Source organism: Dipodomys spectabilis, unplaced genomic scaffold (genome assembly GCF_019054845.1).
Source record: "Dipodomys spectabilis isolate Male_0828 unplaced genomic scaffold, ASM1905484v1 ptg000368l, whole genome shotgun sequence".
NCBI lineage: Eukaryota > Metazoa > Chordata > Mammalia > Rodentia > Heteromyidae > Dipodomys > Dipodomys spectabilis.
The window spans coordinates 58,241-65,893 of NW_024871045.1; positions in this window are offsets into that span (position 1 = coordinate 58,241).

Genomic DNA, 7,653 nt, shown 5'->3' on the forward strand with positions numbered 1-7,653 from the left:
CGGGCTCCAGTGGGAGCTTTGACTCTTACCAGGAGAAGCTCACAGTGCCTCTGTCTTTGAGCCATCTCCCAGGTCAGGATGTCTTTATCAGCAGTGGCTCGAGCTATGCCATAGCTCTCATGGTGACAGGTATTTTCCTTTCAATTTCCTTCCTTCCTTTCTTTCTTCCTTCCTTCCTTCCTCCCTTCCTTCCTTCCTTTCTTTCTTTTTCTCTCTCTTTCTCTTTCTTTCTTTTTTTCTTTCTTTCTTTCTTTCTTTCTTTCTTTCTTTCTTTCTTTCTTTCTTTCTTTCTTTCTTTCTTTCTTTCTTTCTTTCTTTCTTTCTTTCTTTCTTTCTTTCTTTCTTTCTTTCCTTCCTTCCTTCCTTCCTTCTTTCTTTTCCTATTTTCTTTCTTTATTTTGTCAGTCTTGGGACTTGAACTCTAGGCCTAGGAGCTGTCTCTCCATTCTTCAGCTCTCTATAACTTGAGCCACAGTGCCACTTCCAGTTTTCTGGTGGTTTCTTGGAGATAAGTGTCTCAAGACCTTTCTTGCCCAGGCGAATTTTTAACTGGCATACTCAGATCTCTGCCTCCTGAGTAGCTAGGTTTACAGTCATGGGCACTGGTGCCCAGCTTGACAAGTTAATTATTTGCTAAACATAACAATGGCCACATTCTGTTCTATGAGGCATTTCCCCATCATCCTACAACACTGGTGGTCTTAGCGTTGTTGCAGAGCACACAGCAAGGGGGCTTTCTATGCATGCATATTGACTAGTACCTGAAAAGGCAGCTTGCAAAGGTCAGGGAGATTGTTGTTGAAGAGATTGTTGTTCAAAAGCCCCCAATGCTAGAAAGCCTCTAGAATTGCATACATCTCAACTTGCACAGGGCATTTCCAAATTTTAAGTTCTAGTGTTGGTTCTTTTCCTTTGTACACAGCTTTAGTAGGTTGTTCCAGACAAGGAAAGCTACCTACGGAAGGTCTGTGTGTTAGCTAGACTCACACAGACCAAGCAGTTCAGGGCTTGATTTTTGGTACATTTTTAGACTAATCTGTTCACTTGTGAGGTTTTTTAATGTTTCCAAGATCATTTAAAATGATTTTGTGCCATCTCACCATCTCACTTAGGTTTCTATCCTAAGTTAAATCAGCAACAACAATAACAAAAACAACAACGAACAGACTGACTGGATTCACTTGTAAAGTAGTTAAAAGTGCCCCCTGCTGTTCAGACTGCAGAAATATCCATTGCTTGTAACCTCCAGAGAAACAAAGGCTTTCTTCTTCTTCTTATTATTGTGAAAATACCGTACAGAGGGGTCTTTCTTTTCCTATGCTATTCCTCTTGTTTCATAGTTACAGTGTACTTTGTCACCAGCACATATGTCTCTCCTTCCAGAAAATAAGAAATGTACAGACTGTTTATTTTTGTTCTATGCAAAGCAAAGCACATCAGGCTGAGCATGAGTTTTCTGTAGTTTGGTTGTCTACTAGCAAAATGCTTATAGTACTCTATACCCAAAGTGGTCCTTATCATTGGAACTTATGGTGAGTTCCAGGTGATAAAAAAAAAGTCCAGAGTGCCCTGAAAACAGTCACTGCCAATGACAGCAGGTGTATCTCAGTGCACTGGGCAGCGTCTTCTATTGTGGCCTGGACTTAACTTACTTCATAGACCAAGATGGCAGATGCAATCAGGTTTGCAGAGCCAATGTGTTTGCATCAGGGTTGGGGTTAGTTTTCCAAGTACTAGCACTGAAGATCACAGCCCTGCATAGGCTTCAATGTCAGTGATTTAACTCAGTTGTCTCAATTAACTCATCTGCTCTTTCTATGTGTCTGACATAAATGACTGCTTATCAGAGGCCAATAATTGAAACCCAGTAAGTGCTCAGGCATGTTGGCTAAGAGTGCTGTATAGATAATGTACAGCTGCATGGTACTTGTGCTGTACACTTCTCCTATGCTTCCCTGAATTCTAAATATTTCTAATAGAGAGGAAAGAAGCCATATGTTAATGGATTCTTTGCCTTAGTATCTGAATCCAGCTCATCCTACATCTGTTGGGTTGTTTTGATAGTACTATCGTTTGATTGGACTCAAAACCTCATACATGCTAGGCATGCACTCTACCACCCTCCTGCCCTCTTCTTGCTTTAAGTATTTTAAGTAATTTTTGGGCTTTGCTCTTCCCCCACATACACCTCCCACAGAGCTGGGATTTCAGGAATAAACTACCTAGCCAGAAGTATTTGTTGAGATAAGGTCTGCTTGCTAACACTTTGCCTAGACTAGCCTTGGATCTCTGTCCTCCCCATCTCTGTTATTCCCCAGAATAACATACCTATGGTTTGTAATGTTATAATCCCATTATTATTCTGGGTTCTCTAATTGGAGTTTTGTGGTGCTAGAAGGCACTGCCTTCTTTGAAATTATAAACCTTCATCAGTGGACATAATTCTGCTCTAGACTATCAGCACCTCATATCAATGTCTGGATACCGCTCATTGCTTAATCATAGTTCAGGATATGTTGCATGACTTTAAGCCTCACTTTTTACACACACACACACACACACACACACACACACACACACACACACACACACACACACAAACCATTGTCTTTTGTGGTGACTTTGTACATCTTCTGTGAGACCACCTGAGTCCTCTCCTGTGCATCTTAGAGCTTTTCTTACCAATTTTACTTCTCTCCAGTCTGCTTCCTCCTCATGTGTCCAGTCTCTAATCTTGACAGTGGCTGAGGCTTGTAGTACTGGGATTAGAGAAAGAGAAAAGATAGATACAGATATTTAAGTAGAAACCTCATCTCTTGCACTTTTAGGTGATTTTAGATGCTTATTTTCATCAGATCCTGACTCCTATTTCTTTTCCCAGCCTCCCAATGCCATGTCCTTCTCCTGGATCCCACAGAAGGCTCAGCTGATATTATAGGAAACAGAAACATTGTGCTTCTGTGAAACCTGCATTGCTGCTGCTTTGAGTAAATGTATTTTTATCAGCGATAATTTTTCTTAATGGAATATAGGAGAATCAAAAAAATAATTATTTAAAGCAGTTTCACTTAACCTTTCACTTACTCAATTTAAATTGTCAGTCACGCCCTGGCTTAGAACTCTGTATATGAAAAGTTGTAGTTAAGGAACCTCCATACTGCTTTCCAAAGTGGTTGAACAAGTTTACATCCCTTATGACCCAGCAATCCCACTTTTGGGCATTTACCCAAATGTTTACAAACAAGACTACACTAAAGCTACCAGCACAACTATATTTATTGCAGCATTATTTACCATTGCTAAGATCTGGAACCAACCCAGATGCCCCTCAGTAAAGGAATGGATCAAGAAAATGTGGTATATATACACAATGGAATTCTATGCCTCCATCAGAAAGAATGACATTGCCCCATTTGTTAGGAAATGGAAAGACTTGGAAAAAATTATATTAAGCGAAGTAAGCCAGGCCCAAAGAAACATAGGCCCGATGGTTTCCCTTATTTGCAATATCTAGTATATGTATGAGTCAAGCGGAAAAGGTCAGATAATGTGATGTTAGGAAAATGAACCCTTAGATATGTATTTTAATGTTTTTTTTTTCTTTCATGCATGTGTTTCTAACGCATTTATAAGATTATTTCTTTGTTGCTTTGTATGTCCCTCCCCCACAGTGTAACCCCTGCTTTCACTATATTTGATGTCAGTATAACTTGTGGAGGAGATGGGGAAAAACAAGTCGTTTAAGGATACAGGTGGACCTGTTGCAACAATGAGAAGTACAAGTTGTCATGTCGAAAACGAGCTTTACAATGTTGGTGCGGGGGGGGGGGAAGGATTGGGACTTGGGGGGGGAGAGGGAAGGCTGGGAAGGGATGTGAAGGATAAACAAAGAGGAGGCTGCAATGCTTGGTAAGAAATGTACGCATTATCCTGCCCATGTAATTGTAACCCCTCTGTACAGTATGTTCACAAATAAAATAAAATAAAATAAATTAAAAAAAAAAAGGAAAAAGAATATAAGTCAAGTAGGCCAGGCTCAAAGAAACATAGGTCCCATGGTTTCCCTTATTTGCAATAACTAGTATACTCTAGGATAATCTTACCAGACAAGCAGAAAAGGTCAAAAGTTATGTACTTATGATCATATAAGATGATGCTAAGAGAAATGAACCCCACAATAGGGAAACAATATTATTTTTCTTTGTCACTGTTGCTTTTAGTGTACTATATGATTTTTAAATTTCTTTTGCATGTTCGTTCCCCATGGTATAACACCTGTTGTTGCTGTATTTGATTCTGGTGCCCTGCATCTTGTATATACATTTTTCTAATTTGGGGAGGGGAAGAGAACTAACAAAATGCTGAAACAAGGATACAGGTTGACCCATTTTAACAATGAGACATACAGACATGTTGAAAATGAACTTTACAACTTGGTGGGGCGAGGAGTTGGGGAGGGAAGGGATGGTAGGGGAAAAACAAAAGATGTGGTAACAATGCTCGATAGGAAATGGACTCATTACCTTACTTATGTAACTGTAACCACTCTGTATAGTACCTTTACAATTAAAAATTTTTTTAAGGGGAAAAAAAAAAAGAAAAGTTGTAGTTATTCTTCAATGGTCAGGCTCAAACTACCTATAAAGAATCACTTTATATGTATGTAGGTATAAGTTTATGCTTTGCTCTACTGTGTGAAATCAGAACAAGAAATTACCTCTGAAACCAGAATCAGCTGTATGGTGGGGAAGAAGAAGCAGATTCCCTATATAGTATAGTATTAACCTCCCTGGAACTACAAAGCCTATAAAATAAACTCCAGCACAGAATTGGCTGTGTTTTATGGCAAGTTCTTGTCCCCTGCAAAGGCCACCTTCCCGCATGCCTGCTTTGCTCTTCAATTTCCTGTGGCAGTATCATCCACCAACACATACTGGGATACAGGCATTGAGATGCTTGTGATCTTTCTTTCCAACCTTATGTCTTAAATTAGCTTATCTCCTTGTCCATAAGTTAATTTAGTCCAGTTTATAAGACCTTAGAAAATACCTGTTTCTAATTCAATGTGTAAAGTCTCCTTGCAGGGGGAGGTTATATCCCTTAGTCAATAACCCTTCAGTCAGTACCAGACAATCTTAGTGCCAAGTTCACTCTGAATTTTCCCTTTTCTTGGACACAAGAACTCCCTAAAGTCAGTATGATCCTTGGTTTTTCAAAGAGAGAAAGTTGGAAATGCTATATGCAATAGTCAGAGTGGCCAAGAGCCACTGTAAATAGGAAAGCAGTTCTGGCTATGTCACCCACAACCAGGGGCAGCAGCCACACATGTGTGATATCTAGGCTCTAGGTAAGCCTTTACAACCTGCAGCAGGTAGATCCACAGTCTACCTTTTCTGGGAGGAGGTTTTTTTTTTTTTAAACAAATCAGTTTTTATGACTTGCACAGTTTCTGCTTGGAAACTTCCAATCTAGAATAGATTTTTTTCATCTGCTCACACATGCAATGTTTTTATTTGTTCCGTGGGTATTTCTTTCAACTTTAGAAACTTAGTGAATACTTTCATTCAGTTTAAGAAGCTTAATTTTGTAGCAATAAAGGGCCCAGTCATTGGACTAGGAACATCCATATTGCCTCTTTTTGATGTGGTTTGGACCAAGGAAAAGGCTTGGTTCCAAACACCCTGTACCCCCGTAGGACAGGATCCAGATGGCTGCTCTACTGGTATCTTTCCCAAGGTTATGGGAGGCACATCTGTGAGTGGCTTGGTTAAAAACTTATTTTAGACAATGTCCTAAGAACCTGTGCTTTGGGTGTTGTTCCACTCAGGGTATCCTGTGTGTTCTCTGGGGACATTTCATCAAACCTACTTGGTTCATGTAATGCTGTAATACTTCCCAGGAGAAGGCCATTCCTCCCATGAGGAGCCTCCAGATTTACCTAAATCACACTGATACCCAGTTTTATATCAAGAATTGTTCTTTTACTTCGCTTTAAAAGCTGCCCTTTTAAAGTGGCAGTGAGAGGCCATGCACTAGTGGCTCACACACACCTGTAATACTAGCCTTTTGGGAGGCTGATACCAGAATTGCAGTTTGAAGCCAGTGTAGGGAGAGAAACCCAAGAGATTCTTATTGCAGTTAGCCTGGAAAAAGCCACTAGGGAGCAGTAGCTGGAATGTAGAGTGCCAGCTTTAAACAAAAAGAGCCAGGTTAAGAGCCAAAGGCCCTGAGTTCAAGTCCTATTATACATAATGTCCCCTGCACCCTTACCCATACACATTCTCCAACAAACACACAAAAGCAATTAGGGAGCAAACTTGCACAAATAAAGGAAATGGAGAGAAGGGTTCAGTATAATTTTGTGGTTCATTTTTTCACTATTTAAATTAGTCCATTCATGATGAGAGATTGTGTTTGTGTTTTCTTAATTACATATACCTTGTTCCTTAGTTCTAGAGACAGACTGAGGGAGTTGGCAGAGAGGAGAATCCACAGAGATTGAATTCTGTTGAAGGGAGGGACTGGATGTCAGATTGGATAGGGAGACAAGTGTAGCTCCTCCAGCTCCACCACTGAGTGCCCGTAGTTTGACCTGGCCAATTGGCATAATGCTGTCTTGTACCCATCAGTGTGGGGAATGCAGGAAGACCATTGTGTCATGGAGAATGACTGTAGCTGAGGAAGTTGCTGAAGGAACTGACAGCCCACAGCTGAAGTAACAGAATCTCCCTTTGGGATTCACAACTAAGTTTACCTCCTCGTGCAGAAATATCCTTGGGGAGCCTACAATGAGGGGAGATAGTACAATTTCAGGCAATATTGGGAGCAATTAGAGTACAATGAAGAAGAAAATGTGTGTCTCCTCTCCGAAATTTCAGAAGGTAAGAGTAACTGAGGAGAGGAAACTGTCAGTCACTGCTGAGTTGGTAGGGTTGAGAAGGAAGGCACATTGGATCTGGGAGTCACATGTGTAATCCTAACTATTTAAGATGCTGAGATTTGGATGATCATTATTCAGGGTCAGCCCAGGCCAAAAACGGTGACATCTCCTCTTTAGCTAGCAATGAATATCAACTTCACTACAACAGGAAGCTTAAAATAGGTGAGTCCAGGCCCAGGCATGTACCTGGATAGGAAGCAAGACCATAACTAAAAAATGACCAGCACAAAATAGGCGTATAGCTCACTTACCTAGCAAGTACAATGCTCTGAATTCTAACATGAGTACTATGAACAAGGGTAAGCATGGTGACCTCGGTGTCACAGTGTGATTCACTGAGATGGCTACAGCATCTGTTGCTCTGTGGTCTCCTGCCAAAGAGGGAGAGTCCATCGACATCCCTCAATCTATGCCTACCAAGACAGCAAATGATGAGCAGAACCCCTCATGATGGCCAAAGATGGAATTTGGTGGGAACTTTGGCCCCTCAAAGGGGAGGAGAGCAATGATATGCAGGACCAGATGGACTCCTGAGTGAGAGAAGGGCAGAAAGAGGCAATGTTGAGGTTGGTATGGGGTTTGTGTTTAATGACTAATATGGCTTCAATGGAAATGTTCTGACTTGGATTAATATGTTTTATGACATGTGAATCGAGGGAGAGCTAAGGCAGTCAGGGAAACACACTTGTGTAAATTTTCCATAGGTTGAAACT